Source organism: Bos grunniens, chromosome 14, assembly GCF_055505025.1.
Source record: "Bos grunniens cultivar Pamir isolate PY7600 chromosome 14, Bosgru_T2T1.0, whole genome shotgun sequence".
Classification (NCBI taxonomy): domain Eukaryota; kingdom Metazoa; phylum Chordata; class Mammalia; order Artiodactyla; family Bovidae; genus Bos; species Bos grunniens.
Genome location: NC_141178.1, coordinates 4,419,884 through 4,436,930, shown reverse-complemented (window position 1 = coordinate 4,436,930; position 17,047 = coordinate 4,419,884). Strand labels below are relative to the sequence as shown.

The window sequence follows — 17,047 nt, the reverse complement described above, 5'->3', positions numbered from 1 at the left end:
TCCAGAATCAACCTCGTCACCCCTCACATTGCAGGGGAAGGCACGCAACTCTGGATGTTTCTAGTGAAATAAGAAAAATGATTTTCTGAGATGAGAGACCTTCAAACTCCCTTATTTTCTCATTGGAAGATTTGCTCCTCTCAGTTCCAACCCTACGTAGTGAAGGGAAGTTAAATTCAAGAAAAGCTCGCAAGTGGTTGCTCAGCTGTCTCTTTCCATTGTCTTATTTAGCTACTTGCTAACAGCTGTTAAATCCTGCAGAGAAACTGTGCAACGGCCCAGAGCACAGACAGGAAGGCAGGTAATCAGTCACAGAGCCACTCAGCTTCCCATCTCAATCCTCAGTCCCGCGCTTTGCAGAATTCTAACGTCATTATCTTTTTTTCCTTTATTTTAAGTGAACCTATCAGAGCCAGTACACTTCGGTGCAGTCTTCTGATCGCCAGTCATAATGAGTTGTTCAGAGTGTGAATGGTGCTAAATGACGTGACACGTGGGTTTGCGGGGCTGCCGCAGTCGGCCGAGATGCGTGTCCTCTTTTGTCCTCACAAGTCTCTCCTGCCCACACACAGCCCCTCCGCCTTCCTCCGGCCTCCGCTGCTCAGCTGTGCCCCACATTCTCACACCCATTTTGGTCCCAGGTACAACCTCAGCCCTCTCCTCCGCTCTCTCTTCATAAAACACATGAGGCTTCTTCAGCCCAAGTTGCAGCTAATGTCCGATCCAGGCTTGGAACAGCTCATGTTTACGTGTGCGGCTTAACTCAGCCCCTGCTCTTCCCAGTAACACACTTGTCCAACTGATAGTCTCCTGGCTGAGTTCTTGTCTTGGAAGACTTGGGTTCTTTCAGACACAGTTTCTCAACCAGCTGGTTTAAAAAAAAAAAATTCTGGCTCTTAGTATCAGACTTTAATGAACTCTGTGGTCACAACTGGCACACATCTGTGCCATGTGGTCACAACTGGTTACAACTGTGATGCGAATTATCTACCTGGGCTACTCAGTATTACCTCTTCCTGGACTGTGTTCAAAATTCCACCCGGCTAGTGAGGCTGTGTTTCAGGGCAAGGATCCGTGTTAGTGTTCTTCTAACTCTACCACTGTGGCTGTCTCACAAGATCATGGCCTTATGGTTCTAGGTTCCAGCCCCTCCTGGGTTGCTCCCTTTGCAGGATCTGACCATGACCCCAGACCTGATGGATACAGTTTTGTTAAAGATTCCAACACTCCCCAGAATGCTGAGTCCACTGGTGAGTTATTAGTTAACACGACCTTTGGAGAGCACTGACCCAGGTGACTACTTCTTCCTGAAAACATTTTCTTCTCTGGGTTTCATACCACTTGGTGTAACCACCTTCTTGGTTGTTTCTTTCAAGTCTCCTTTGCTTGTTCTTGACTTCAAATATTAGTGTGCTTTAGAGCCAGGTCCTTGGAATTCTCCTCCTCCCATCTTTAATTACACTTTTGGTGTTTGTTTCCATCCAGCCTCACGGCTTCGAGTACCATCTACATACTGATGACTCATAGATGTGGATACCCAGTCCAGCCCTCTACCTGAACTCCAGATGGGATATTGAACTATTTACTTGACATCTTCAGTTGGATGTCTAAAAGATATCTCAACTTTAGTATGTCTAAAAGCCGCACTCCTGATCTCTACCACCTACCTTGGCATTCTCTGACCTCTGCTCTGAGTATTTCTTACCTCATTTAATTGCAACTTCACATGTTAGGATCTCAGTCCAAAAATCTTGAAAACATCTATAATAGATAGTCTGACCATCATAAGTTCTTTCCATCCACCCATCAAGAGATGAAATCTATACCCCTCAACTTGTATATGGACTAGCTTTGTGACTTGCTTCAGTGAACCGAATACTTGACAGATGTGACATTGTGCGGCTTCCAACCTGGATTTTACAAGGATAGGCAGCATCTTCTTCCTTCCTGAACTCAGTCTCTAAGTGAAACTCTGATTACCTTCAGCCCACAGTGGGCTGAGCTCTTCACATGGAAAGACCGTGTGGAACAAGATGCTCAGCCAGCCCAGTGGTTTGTTCTAGGCCGCTCCAGTTGAGGTACCAGATATGTCAGTGAAGAAGCCTTCTTGGACACCACACAGAGCAGAAGCACTCAATTGAACCCAACTTAGAGTCCTGGGTATGACAAATAATACATTTTTTAAGCTAGTAAATTTTCCATAGCAGTGGGTAATAATATCCTTGGCTCTGTACCTTCCCTAGCAGTTCACATTCAATCTGTCAGTAAGTCTATTGGCTCTACTTTCAAAATATAACCATAGCATAACTACGGGTTTCATCTCAGATGCTACCGTTTTATCTGAGTCTCCATAATCTCTTGCCTGTTTTCCCATGTTCCTCCCTGACCTTTCATAACCTATTCCCAGCACAAAGCTAAGATGATCCTTTAAAACTGAAGTCCTGTTATGGTACTACTTTGCTTAAAACCTTCCAAAGACCTTCCATTTCACTCAGAGTAAAAGCCAAATAATTGCAATGGTCTATAATGTTTTAAGGGCTTCCTTGACAGCTCAGTTGGTAAAGAATCCGTCTGCAATGCAGGAGACCTTGGTTCAATTCCTGGGTCAGAAAGATTCCCTGGAGAGGGGATAGGCTACCCACTCCAGTATTCTTGGGCTTCCCTTGTGCCTCAGATTAAAGAATCTGCCTGCAATGCGGGAGGCCTGGGTTTGATCCCTGGGTTGGGAAGATCCCCTGGAGAAGGGAAAGGCTACCCACTCCAGTATTCTGGTTGGAGAATTCCATGGACTGTATAGTCCATGGGGTTGCAAAGAGTCGAACACGACTGAGCAACTTTCACTTCACTTTCATAAGGCTTTACATGACTTGGTGTGCCCATTAAATCTCTACCATTTGCTTGGAGGAAATCTGCCTCCTTGCTTTCTCTCAAACACATGGACATGCTTCTGCTTTAGGGCCTTTGTGCTGCTGATCCCTCTGCCTAGGATGCTTTTCTTCCAGGTAAATCCTCACCTGCTCATCACCTCCTTCAAGTCTTTGCTCAAATGTTACCTTCCCAGCTATGTCTTCATGGAAAACCTTATTTCAAATCGCAACACTTCTCCCCTTTCTACTCCTTTATCCCTCTTTCCTTGCTTTGCATTTTCTTTCATACCTCCTACCTTCTAACTTATGGTTAATTTAATTGTTTAGTTTTGTTTATCATCACTTACGTCACGCTGGAAGGCAAGGACAGGGATAAGAAGCCTAATTGGTTAACAGCTGGTGCTCTCAATTCCCAGAACCAAGTTCAGCCAGTGTATAATAATGATTTCATGAATGATTGTATCAGTGAACCTGTATTTTCTTCTCTTCCACCAGATCCGTTAAGAGTCTCTAATATGGGCTGAATTTGGTCAATCCCTGAGCTAGCCCTGTTTACAGAGGCTTAGAGATAAGTTGTTCTTCCAGGTTGGAGTCTGTGTGAGCCATTTAAAATTGCTGGGATCAGAGATCCTTCTCCAGGTCTCCATTATTCTGCCGTATACTCTTGAGACTGACCCCCATGTAAAATTCCTATTTCATCCTTTATCTCTAACCCCCGCCCCTCTGTCTCTATCAGTTTGAGTTGTCTCTAGCATTTGGTTTCTCTTTTGGCTCCTAATAGGTTCTAGCTCTTAGTAAGTTTCTCTTTTGGCTCCTAATAGGTTTGGCTTTACTGACTATGCCAAAACCTTTGACTGTGTGGATCACAATAAACTGTGGAAAATTCTGAAAGAAATGGGAATACCAGACCATCTGACCTGCCTCTTGAGAAACCTATATGTAGGTCAGGAAGCAACAGTTAGAACTGGACATGGAATAACAGACTGGTTCCAAATAGGAAGAGGAGTATGTCAAGGCTGTATATTGTCACCCTGCTTATTTAACTCCTATGCAGAGTACATCATGAGAAACGCTGGGCTGGAAGAAGCACAAGCTGGAATCAAGATTGCCAGGAGAAATATGAATAACCTCAGGTACGCAGATGACACCACCCTTATGGCAGAAAGTGAAGAGGAACTAGAGAGCCTCTTGATGAAAGTGAAAGTGGAGAGTGAAAAAGTTGGCTTAAAGATCAACATTCACAAAAACGAAGATCATGGCACCTGGTCCCATCACTTTATGGGAAACAGATGGGGAAACAGTCGAAACAGTGTCAGATTTTATGTTTTTGGGCTCCAAAATCACTGCAGATGGTGATTGTAGCCATGAAATTAAAAGATGCTTACTCCTTGGAAGGAAAGTTATGACCAACCTAGATAGCATATTAAAAAGCAGAGAGGCTAGTCAAGGCTATGGTTTTTCCAGTGGTCATGTATTGATGTGAGAGTTGGACTGTGAAGAAAGCTGAGCGCTGAAGAATTGATGTTTTTGAACTGTGGTGTTGGGGAAGGCTTTTGAGAGTCTCTTGGACTGCAAGGAGATCCAACCGGTCCATTCTAAAGATCAGCCCTGGGATTTCTTTGGAAGGAATGATGCTAAAGCTGAAACTCCAGTACTTTGGCCACCTCATGCGAAGAGTTGACTCATTAGAAAAGACTCTGATGCTGGGAGGGATTGGAGGCAGGAGGAGAAGGGGACGACAGAGGATGAGATGGCTGGATGGCATCACTGACTCGATGGATGTGAGTCTGAGTGAACTCCAGGAGTTGGTGATGGACAGGGAGGCCTGGCGTGCTGCGATTCATGGGGTCGCAAAGTGTTGGACATGACTGAGCGACTGATCTGATATGATCTGAGGTTCCAGTGGTGCCATCTCAAGATCCCTCGTGGAAAGAAGCTGAGTGGGCTGCCCTGCCACCTTCTCATCCTTTTTCGGTCAGTATCCCAGGACTGGGACTTTGTTCTGGAACAGGATCTATGGTCAGTGCTCACAGCTTGGGTACTGGAAGACAATTCTCTCTGGCCAGGCCGAGTATAGAATGTCTGTCTGATAACTGCCTGCCCACATTATTCTCATCTATACACAAAGCCATTCTTTCTTGAGTTTTATTTCTTCAGCATTATACTTAAAAAATAATATACCTGGTTTTTCAGTTAAAAATGAATGCCTGGTATTACTTATTTCTTTCATACTATCTTTATGGGTTTTTTCATGCCACACTTCAACTTTTTTTACACTCGATTTAGTTCTTATTTTAAAATATTGGTTGTGTGATATTTCTTTTCTCAACCCTCTAAACGTGAGCTGTGCTATATTGAGCTTAGCTAATAAGGAGTAAAACAAATAAGAAAAACAAAGTCTTCAGCAAATCAAGAAATTAGACATTCCAATTCTACTTAAGTTCTTCTAGAAATGCCTTCACCCTGATATTGTGGATAGTTTTAGTAAGGGACCTCTAACAGTTGCTAGGCAATCCAACTCAAAATGCTGTTTTACACACGATCGTCCATATTTTCCTTCTGCTTCCTTTTCAAAAATAGCTGTTGGTTGGAGTATTATTTTCCTAAAACGATGTCTAACACGTGTTGACCCTCTCCAGACTCATTGTGACTGGCTGTCCTGCAGTGATAGGTTTTCTCTGTGCAGAGTCAGGAACGCAGAGCCTCTGCCCTCTCTCTCTGCAGTGATAGGTTTTCTCTGTGCAGAATCAGGAGCGCAGAGCGTCTGCCCTCTCTCTCTGCTGTGATAGGTTTTCTCTGTGCAGAGTCAGGAGCGCAGAGCGTCTGCCCTCTCTCTCTGCCGTGATAGGTTTTCTCTGTGCAGAGTCAGGAGCGCAGAGCCTCTGCCCTCTCTCTCTGCCGTGGGCCGTACGCTGTGCACTGAGGCTGTCACCTGCGCTTTATTTGGAACTACTCGGTTGCTCTTTGCAGCTCGCTGCACGGTGCCCTTTCCAAGCAGCAGCAACAGCAGTGGGGGCAAAGTGGCTGAGACACAGCGTTCAGTGCAACGGGCCGGTTAGTGTCAGACAGTCACCGCTTGCCTCCTTACTGGCTCACTAATTTGCAGTCAGAACTGCCCTCCCCGTGCATCCCTGATTAGCGATTTTATTGCACCACTTGAAGGGCTCATAAATTTTTACTTTTTTGTTTTTGAAGATCGGATGACTTCAGCTTCATCCCTGCCTATACCCTACTCCTCTCTGCACTGTGAGCTCCTGACCCTGCGTTTAGCCCCGGCAGGGACCCCTTCTCCACGTGGGGCTGCTGGCCTGAGCTGAACTGTAAGACAAATGTTAATGATGTTGCCCTTTTAGAAAATTAACTTTTCTAACAACCACAGTGACTGAGAGTCTGGCTTTAAAGATGAAAGGCCATATGTGTTGAACTGGTTTCACATAGCACTGAGTACAAAAGTCCTCATGCTTACTTGCTTGCATGCTTTTGTGCTTATCATTCACTGCTGGTAAAATCTGCTTTTAAAATCTCTCTCTCTCTCTTTGGTTATAAAATTCTCATTAAAGATATTTGCATTAGGTATTAAAGTTGCAATAAAAATACTATCCATATTCTCACTGTCCAAAGACAATTACAGTTAATATTTTGATCTCTATTTTTTCTCTTCATATATTTGTTTCATTTGTAATTTTGTTTTTCTGTGCCTATAATCCATACTGTTTATATAATTAAATGCTATTATATATGCTGTCTCTCTATTTTTTTTAATTCAACTCTCACATCTCTTCCCTTGTTACTTGAATACCTTGTAAGCATTCTATCTAGTGGATGTGTCATATAATTACTGCATAATACTTGGGTTGAATCAGATTATTCAGTAGTATAAATACAACCACAAAGAACATCTTGGGAATAATTTCACTTTTTTATGTTTTCAGATGTTTGGGATTATTCACTTAGACATACCTCTGGAAATGGAGTTACTAAATCAAAAGATACGAATATTTTAAGATACTGGATAGAGTATGAAGGAATAAAAGCATAAACCTGCTAATGAAGAACCTATGCCTTACTTTACTCTCTGGCTTGGAAAGTAAACAGCAAGATCCCAGAATGTTACAAATGGGAATAAATTAAGAAATCAGTACTGATAGTGAATACACTCCATCTTGTGACCAAGCCAGGGCAGTGTCTTTTAGAAGAAAAAATCCAAAAGCACGTTCTACTCTGGCAGAGAGCACCTCCCTGATGACTGCTGGTGCTCTAACTCTCGATATCTCATCATGCAAAGCATGAAAACACAGAGTGAGACACGGAGAATACATCACACAAAGGCAATGGCACCTGAGTTCTGTTTCTCAGGAGGCTTTTGTTCAACAGAAAACCTTGTTTTTACAAATGAAAGAAAACAACTGTTTCATGACGTGCGGGAGATTCTAAAGCACAGTGAAATCGCCAGCTGGAAGAAGAGAGCTGTGCGTCTTCCTCACCGCGGCCAGTCCCGGGATGGGGCGACATTTCGGCCCTCCCTCCCACGCTACATCTATCACCCCTTCCCGCTTCTCCCAGTTCCAGAAGAGGAGGTCAGAGGCCCCCGTGTGACGATCATAACATCCAGGCGCGGTCGCTTCTCTTTCCATCTCTGGGGCTGGGCAGCCCACTCTAGCTTTCACCTCCTCCCATCAGGCAGCCGTGTGACTGATCTGAACAGTGCTGGTCTGCAGATCTAGCCATCTTGGGACACCACTCTTCTTGAGTTTCATGTGGTCGTTACAGGATAGTAAATTGCTTTGGGAGAAGCAGAAAGGAAGACTGTGTGGCTTGTTGCACTGCCATTTATCCTTGATTTTTGTTGAGAGACTTGATGAGAAAACTCCCATTAGTCTAAAAATAGTGTGTGTGTGTTGCATAACTATTACTGAGGGTTGTATCTGTTATGCTGTTTAGATGATTTCATGTGCAGTAGTAATCCTCTCAGAAAAGAGAGTTAGGGAAAAAAATCAATTTCTTGTCACGGATTGGAGGACTCTCTTTAATAGATGATTAATAGATTATCATGCATTCCGTTTTGGGTTGACTGCCGGGAATCTCATAGCTAAATCTGATGCCCACTTTCAATATCTTATTATTGTACACATCTTCTAAGTACAATTTTCCTGATCCTATCCACCCGCCGCAACACTCCCAACTTCTACCTCGTTCTTGGCTTTTACTTCTTAAAATTGATTGTATGATTTTTGCTTCCTTTGATTTTATCATAAGTTGCCTCAAATCAAACGAATACAACCATAGTCTTTCAAAAAGTTTTAAAGATGAATTTTCTGCATCAAGGAACTGTACTATTCAGCTTCTTTGTACCAGTACCATGTTTTTTTCTATAAGCAAGAATTTATTCATGGATATTTATGCATTAAGAACATAACAGAAGACTGCAAATAGGTCATCCTTTAACCTAGCAGAGAATTGCCTGCAGCAGAACTATTTTAATGGGTATTGTGTCAGCATTTCTTTAAACATTTTACATTAAAAGGTTTATAAATTATATTTGCTTCATGTTGAAATATGAGCTATATACTATAAGTAAGCATAATCGCTTATTTTTAAGTCTCCTCTTTAGGCAGTTAAAGGAAATGTTAACCTGTTTAGTTAACTGTGAATTTTAGCAACATTATCATAGCTCACAGCTCATTTTAAATAGCTTCTTAAAATACTTTATTATAGAACTTTTAAAAAAATTATCATAATAATGAGAATAGCTAAGATACGGACAACATCTATCAGAGTTCCAGGCTCTTTAAACACATATTATCTTTCAGAAAACTTTTCCTCTTCCTTTATGAAGCTGAAAATACTAAAGAATAAGAGCTCCACTTTGAATTACTGGTGATTTTAGTTTAGTTGAATTACTGGTGATTTTGCCCTGCCAGTTTTAGGATCCAGGCCACCTAAAAACTCTCTTCATCAAACACGTGCACAATTTTGAAGCAACCACAAAGTAAGTGTTTGGAACCTATTCTGGCTCAAAAGCATTTTATGTTTGCTTGGGAAGCGTGAACTAAGAGAAGTCGCCCTCAGTTACCCAGATACATGGATGTTCAGCTTTGAGTTTTAGAAGCACTGTTTGGTGCATAGTTTCTCTCGTGGGTATTGGCAACTGCACTTTTCCGTGATAGTAAGTTGGTTGCCCAGGGAAAATTGGATTAGAAGCAAGAAGAAAAGAGAGAGAGTGATTTGAGAGATAATGACTTCTACACAGCCCTGGCGACAACTTGCTTTCAGACTGAAGCTTATAGGCATATCAAGGCTGGGCCTGTATCCATTTCAAGACAGGATGCATTAGTATAGGGGGTAGGAATACATTTCCCTGTTCTCCGTACAGTCCATTTAAAAGCCCCAGAGCCCATTTCTGAGGGGGTTCATCAAACTCGGCAGGTGAAATAGACGCCTTTACCAGTGTAAAGTGGAGAAGGCAATGGCACCCCACTCCAGTACTCTTGCCTGGAAAATCCCATGGATGGAGGAGCCTGGTGGGCTGCAGTCCATGGGGTCGCGAAGAGTCAGACACGACTGAGCGACTTCACTTTCACTTTTCACTTCCATGCATTGGAGAAGGAAATGGCAACCCACTCCAGTGTTCTCGCCTGGAGAGTCCCAGGGATGGGGGTAGCCTGGTGGGCTGCCGTCTCTGGGGTCGCACAGAGTCGGACATGACTGAAGCGACTTAGCAGCAGCAACCAGTGTAAATGGGGACACTGACGCTGGAAGGACTGAGCTTCTGAAAGTGAATGTGGATTATCTTCGACCTTATACAAGAAGATGTAAAACAAATGATCAATAGCTAACTGGTAAACATCTTTTTAGTACACAGAGCAAATCAATACAGTGGAGATACCGAGACGCTTTTGCTTCACATTGATTTTGGGGGCTTAGCATTAGCTGAAATTAGCTTCTATTGCTTTCCTTTCTATTGTTAAGGTTCTGCGGGACATTGTGGATCCCCGAGGGTCCCTCTTTGCTGTGATGTGCCAGAGTCACTGTGAGGAACGGCAGTAGAACTCAATAAGTCAAGTGGGAAACAAGTCACCACAGATACTCTGCTGCAGAGTCACCTTGCTTGGCCCACACTTTGAAAGATTTTGATCATTGATTTTCCTTTAGTAACCTGCATTCATGGCGTTCACCTCTAACTTTGGTGATCGTGAGATGGTGATACTATAGGTTACTCTGTGACCATCTTAAGGACTCTTGTTGGCATTTGAAGTGGCAATCTTGATTTCCATGGTCATCTCTGTGGGGTGGGAAGGTTGCTATGAAAAACAAGTTTATAATAGTAACAAAGCCATATTTAGGAATGATCCTTAATAATATCCATGCGATGAGTGGAATGACACTTGATGCCTTACGTGTCTTACTGAGCTGTGCTCCTTGTGACCCAGAGAGCTTCCTCTGGGTGTTAAAACCTGTGCTCTTCAGCTTTGATAAATAATATCTTTGTTCTCTAGTTGTCAGCTTTACTCACATCAGAAGGGAAAGGTCTGTCTCCTTTACAAGCAGATGCAAAACCATCATACAGTTTTTCTCATTTAGCAATTGTTTAGCAGTAATTGGAACTTGGCATGCTGGGAAACTCACTTCCTGGGGGAGAGTGATTATTTCAGAGCACCATGGATACTTTGTAATGTGCATAGCACATGTGAAGCAGCAATTTATGAAAAGTGACAACATTCTTCCTAGAGAATGGATTTGCTATTCATCATTAGGACTAGCTCTAATATTTATGGAGTGTTCGCAAATGATTAATTACATTTCATTTACAAATAGCCTCATTTTTATTATAAGTGTTATTTTAATGAATTGTCTGTCTATGAATTCATGGGCAAGAATGAAATAATTTTATTTTTTACTTCTTTTCCCCAATCCCAGACCTGAACTTGGAGAAGGAAATGGCAACCCACTCCAGTATTCTTGCCTGGAGAATCCCAGGGACACTGGAGCCTGGTGGGCTGCCGTCTATGGGGTTGCACAGAGTCGGACATGACCGACGTGACTTAGTAGCAGCAGCAGCAGACCTGAACTTTCTGCTGCTCATCATGCCTTTCTTATTGCTTTAGTAGAATCAAGTGATCACCCCCCATTCCCCCCAGTTGCCTAAGCTAGAAACCTGGGACATATCTGTAACTCACACTCATCCTAACACCCCATTTCCAGTCACTCGTCATTTTCAAATGGCTCCTTGTTGCCGGCAGAATAAGAGCCAGATTCCTTTGTCTGATCAGCAGTCATAGAGGGATGACTGAGCCGCCACGGCCTGGTGATCCAAGAGGTGTATCCCGGTTCTTGGCACGAGATGCCGTCTTCATCTCTGTGACTGTCCCCACGTGTTCTCCGCCTGGCGTGCCTGTCCTCAAGTCCTTTGTCTGTGGAGTGAGCGCCTGCTTCCTCAGAAGTTGGCCTAATTGTCAACCAGGCTTTTCACTTCCTGTCCACCAGGCAGAACCTGTAATTCTCCCATGTATTTCCTCATAGACTGTATGTGTCCTTCATGTATGCTCCTTATGTATGGGTGTATCTAACTTATATAGATGATATTAATATACTGAAGCCTTACTGTGCTTTTGAAGAGTAGCATCTCTGTGTACCGTGATATTCTAGCACGAGTGATATGCTCAGTGAAGGTTGGCTAAACTGAGAATCCTGGTAGAAGTAACAAATCCAAGCAATGCATTCATGAATATTCCATTGTAAATACTACTTTGTGGTTGATGACGCACATAAAATGGACAGAAGTGAAGAAAAAAAAAATCTAATGGCAGATCACTGACATCCCCAGTAGAGGAAATAGACATAGAGACACAGTAGTTTAGGGCACAAAGATAAATCAGAGGTTACTCATAACCATAAAGATGGTTTCCTTTTATTTCATTATGCCTTCTCCTTGCCCTGCGGCCTTTGCATTTTCTGGATCATTTGTCCAGAAGAGCAGCTACCTCAGTGCCTAGACCATAGTAGACACAGAATGAATATGTCTTGTATGAAAGAATGAATGAACAAATGTAATTATTCTAGCTCTTTCATTTTACAGATGAGGAAAGAGACCCGAAGATGCAAAGAGTAGCAAAGTAGAAACCACCCTTTTTCAAGCTGCTACTATATTCCCTCCAATGAACTGTGCTTTCATCTCAATTATTCCATTTTATATTATTAAGAAAAATGGTACAGCTATTACGTTAGGTAAAGAACTTGAAACGCAAAACCTGTGCCCTATGAGAACACAGATCAGTGGCAACTCTTGTTCTCATGCTAAGTAGAGTCTACAGGCTTTCCTTTGTCACCTGCTGGCAAGATATTCATGGAACAGAAACATAATTGATTATTGGTTTTGGTGGGCAGAAATCTCTGTGCTTCAGAATTTGTATTGTTTATGTGGTAGTAGGTAAATAAACACAGGGAGTTGTGATCAAGGGACAAGATCTTTAGACTCGAAGGCTGAAAACCAGAGTTCAGTTCCTAATCTTGTTACCTTTCTTCGGGAAAATCCTTTATTGTCTTGGAAACTTAGTTTTTTCATCTATGGAGCAAGGCACATAATACCAACTTGGTCGTGTTCTGCGGTGAACTGATGAATAATGACTGTGAAATCACGGTTGGTCTGCATAAAGTAAGGTATTATTATTATTAAGCTTATGTAAGAATGGGGGCATGTGAATAAAAAGGATTTCTGAACTGCATGTTCATGGTCTTTTGTTCCCTCTGTTCTCGTTTTTCTTGCAATTTCAGAACGTCTCAGCCTTCTTTTGTGTAAATAGATGAAACTAGGATAAATAAGCATTTCCCCTCTAATGTTTTGTATACAAAGTATCAGATTTAAATAAACTTCTGCTTCTAAGTCTTCTGCATTCACAATTCAACATAACTTAGAGAAATAACAGTTAAAAAGACATTTGTTTCTTGTCATAAGCTTCTATTCTCAAAAGAAAACAGAAACACTCCAAGAACAGGGAAAATGCGAAATTAACATCGTTGCACAGACAGTGGAAGTTCTTTGATGAGAAGAAAAGCCATTGGCAGCTTTTTCTGATAATAATTGAAATTATGACATTTCAAAAATTCTGCATTAGCTGCAAGTCTATGCATACATTTAAAAATCTATCTGATTACAAATTATTTGCACTTCTCGGTTTCTTAAACATTGTCCTTTACCTCTAACAAGGTACAGAAAGCATCATTTGGCATTTGTTGATGACTCCATCTCTGAGTTTTAATATCAATACTGCTTTATGGCCAATTACCAACATTTGATAAGTCCTGTAGCTTTCTCTTTTTATATAAAAATGTTTATTAAATTAAATAAAAGGACATGGCCAAAATGAAGAAGCAATTATGATATATTTCCAGTGTGTCTTTTCAGATTGCTGATTGTCATACCTTAGAGAACCCTGGGGCATTAGGTGTGAAAAAGACCTTAGAACTCATCTAGTTCTGACCCTTTTACTTTATAGTCCGAGAAACGAAGCTGTGAGTGGCTGAAAAGGAGATAGGCTAATTTTCAGAGAACAAAGGCAAGAACACAGCTCCAAGCTATCTTTTGAGGGCTCTTCATGCTACAGTATATCAGAATATAATCGATTTTGATATGCATAACTCAATTCTCTTTTATTCAAATGATATCAGGAGAAAGGGGCCTCGCTCACCACTTACATTAGTTCTTTGGATGTGGACCCTGACAGAATGAAGATACGTATCTGGGACAGGGCCATATAAATTGCATGATAGCCGATCTCAACAGCGTGGAACAATTGGCTGAGTCTAACCAAAGGGGATTTAACAGAGATGCAGAGTCAGCACCTAGATTACAAAAGGCAATGGCAAAAGTACATGAAGTGGGATATATAGCTTAGCAGCGGAACACTTTTTTTTTTTTTTCCCCAAAAGTGGCTGTTTTTAAAGAATCAAAATTTCTATGAGTTTAATCTTGACATCTTCTCCAAATCAGTTGAATTTTACTTAACCAAACAGAAGTCTATATGGAACGATACAGTCTAGTCTAAGTAAGTGTGTTCTACTCCATCCATCTGAAATTGAGACTATAAGCAATGACCCTAAATCGGGGCATGTAGAGGAGAAAGACTGGAATGTTAAACTGACTCAGATTCAAGTATATTAGGAAAGATTAAAGGAATTAGTTAATATCTCTCTAGAAAAGAGAAGGATTTTACTTGTTTTTTCGAGGAAATAGAGGTAAAAGAAACACATTCTTTGTAACAAAGAGGCTGCATGATCTGCTGGAAAGAAGTCAGGGCATGGCATCAGAAAGCACGAGCTTGATAGTTGGCGCCATCATTTACCAACTTGATGGACATGGGTTTGAGCAAGCTCCAGGAGTTGGTGATGGACAGGGAGGCCTGACGTGCTGCAGTCCATGGGGTTGCAAAGAGTCACACATGACTGAGTGACTGAACTGAACCAAACCATTATTTACCAGTAGTGTGACCTAGGGAAGATTTCTAAGAAATGGCATATCAGGTTCTTGATCTGCAAGATGAGAGTAGCAACATCTACACTGCAGAATTGCTGTGAAAATTAAATAATATATATAAAATATGTGCAGTACATGACATGCACTAGTGAGCAAATGTTAGCCTTCTACCACTTGTTAGGTAGAGTCATGAGAGACTTTTATTAGATTTTACTAGAGGAATATCTTATAGATATTAGGCGTGAAAAGGACCTTAGAACTCATCTAGTTCTGACCCTTTTACTTTATAGTCCGAGAAACGAAGCTGTGAGTGGCTGAAAAGGAGATAGGCTAATTTTCAGAGAACAAAGGCAAGAACACAGCTCCAAGCTATCTTTTGAGGGCTCTTAAGGGTTGCTTAAGTGAAAATGAAAAGGTTAGGCCAGATCCCTACCAATGCTCCTTGATATAGCTATACCACCAACATTTTGCTGTACTTTATGCCAATAAGGATTTCTCTTCAGAATATTTGATTCTTTATAGGTTATATTCTCTTTTAAAACTGTAAGAATTTTTACTACCACAATTCATAAAATAAACCACTTTGGCATTCCTGCCTTGAGAATCCCAGGAACAGTATGAAAGGCAAAGAGATATGACAATGAAAGAGGAACACCCCAGATCCATAGGTGCCCAGTATGCTACTGGAGAAGAGCGTAGAAATAGCTCCAAAAGGAATGAAGAGCCTGAGTCAAACCAGAAAAGACATCCAGTTGTGGATGTATCTGGTGGTGAAAGTAGAATCTGATGCTGTAAAGAACAATACTGCATAGACATCTGGAATGTTAGGTCCATGAATCAAGGTAAATTGGAAGTGATCAAACGGGAGATGGCAAGAGTAAACACTGACATCTTAGGAATCAATGAACTAAAAAGGACAAGAAAGGGCAAATTTAATTCAGATGACCATTGTATCTACTATTGTGGGCAAAAATCCCTTAGAAGAAATGGAGTAGCCCTCAGTGTCAGCAAAAGAGTCTGAAATGCAGTACTTGGGTGTGGTCTCAAAAACGACAGAATGAATTCTGTTTGTTTCCAAAGAAAACCATTCAATATGACAGCAATCCAAGTCTGTGCCCCAACCACTAATGCCAAATAAGCTGAAGTTGAATCGTTCTATGAAGACCTACAATACCTTCTAGAACTAACACCAAAAAAAAAAAAAAAAATGATGTCCTTTTTGTCATAGGGAACAAGAATGCAAAAGTAGGAAGTTAAGAGATACCTGGAGTAACAGGCCAGTTTGGCCTTGGAGTACAGAATGAAGCAGGGCAAAGGCTACCAGAATTTTGCCAAGAGAACGCACTGGTCATAGCAAACACCCACTTCCAACAACACAACACGCGACTCTAGACATGGACATCACCAGATGGTCAACACCGAAATCAGATTGATTATTTTCTTTGAAGCTGAAGATGGAGAAGCTCTATACAGTCAGCAAAAACAAGACTGGGAGCTGACTGCAGGTAAGATCATGAACTCCTTATTGCAAAATTCTGACTTGAAGTAGGGAAAACCACTAGACCATTCAGGTAGGACCTAAATCAAATCCTTAATGATTATACAGTGGAAGTGACAAATAGATTCAAGAGATTAGATCTGATAGAGTGCCTGAATGATTCATGGATGTTCATAACATTATACAGGAAGCAGTGATCCAAACCATCTCCAAGAAAAAGGCAAAATGGTTGTATGAGGAGGCCTTACAAATAGCTGAGAAAAGAGACGTGAAAGGTGAAGGAGAAAAGGAGAGAGATACCCATCTGAATGCAGAGTTGCAAAGAATAGCAAGGAGAGATGAGAAAGCCTTCCTAAGTGAATAATGCAAAGAAATGGAGGAAAAAAATTGAATGGGAAAGACTAGAGATCTCTTCAAGAAAATGAGAGATATCAAGGGAACATTTGATGCAACTGCTGCTGCTACTGCTAAGTTGCTTCAGTCGTGTCTGACTCTGTGTGACCCTACAGACGGCAGCCCACCAGGCTCCCCTGTCCCTGGGATTCTCCAGGCAAGAACACTGGAATGGGTTGCCATTTCCTTCTCCAATGCATGAAAGTGAAAAGTGAAAGTGAAGTCGCTCAGTCAGGTGCCGGGAGCCGGTGAGGCATTCCACTCGTGACAAAGGTCATGAGGAAGGAGGCTCAGCATATGCAAAGGCGGGATCGAGCCTCAGGAGTCCCCCTGGATATTCTAGAGCATCTACCCCCAAAAAACCAGAGTCTGCCTACTTTATTGCTTTGTGCTCTCACCTCTGACTTTACTGGGGGCTGTCCCCCACCACCATCTCGCTCTCTCTGTCAAAGAGTTAACTTACAGCTCCAATTAATAAAGTTCCTGGGCAATTAATGTTCAAATCCAAACCCCTCAGATAGCTCTCTAACTCGCCTGACAAGTTTACCCGGACTCCTACAGCTATGCATACAATTGTTTACAGTCTCCCAGCCTCGAGAGGCACGGGAAGCTTAAGATATTCAAATAGCTTAGAGCCTCTCAGAGAGTAAGAAACTGTCAGAATAAAACTAGTATAAGATTTCATTGATGAGCCAATGTTTGTTGCCAAGTTTTCACATCCCCTGAATTGTATCCTTGAATGTGTATTAATTAATAGTTGGTATGTAGAAAAAATAAGTAGTGGCCTTGGTGTTAGTAACTTTAGACCCTTAAGGTAAT

The 17,047-nt window shown here is 41.7% G+C and overlaps 1 protein-coding gene and 1 long non-coding RNA gene across 9 annotated transcripts in view; one reads left to right on the top strand and one right to left on the bottom strand.

The window, feature by feature from the left end:
- Positions 1-12,589, top strand: part of LOC147358967 (uncharacterized) — a 40,368-nt gene extending 27,779 nt beyond the window's left edge. The window contains exon 3 of the long non-coding RNA XR_015140440.1: positions 11,944-12,589. This is a non-coding gene — a long non-coding RNA (uncharacterized LOC147358967). The remainder of the gene's footprint in view (positions 1-11,943) is intronic.
- Positions 1-17,047, bottom strand: part of RALYL (RALY RNA binding protein like) — an 829,453-nt gene that overhangs the window by 145,371 nt on the left and 667,035 nt on the right. The gene's annotated exons all lie outside the window — the stretch shown is intronic.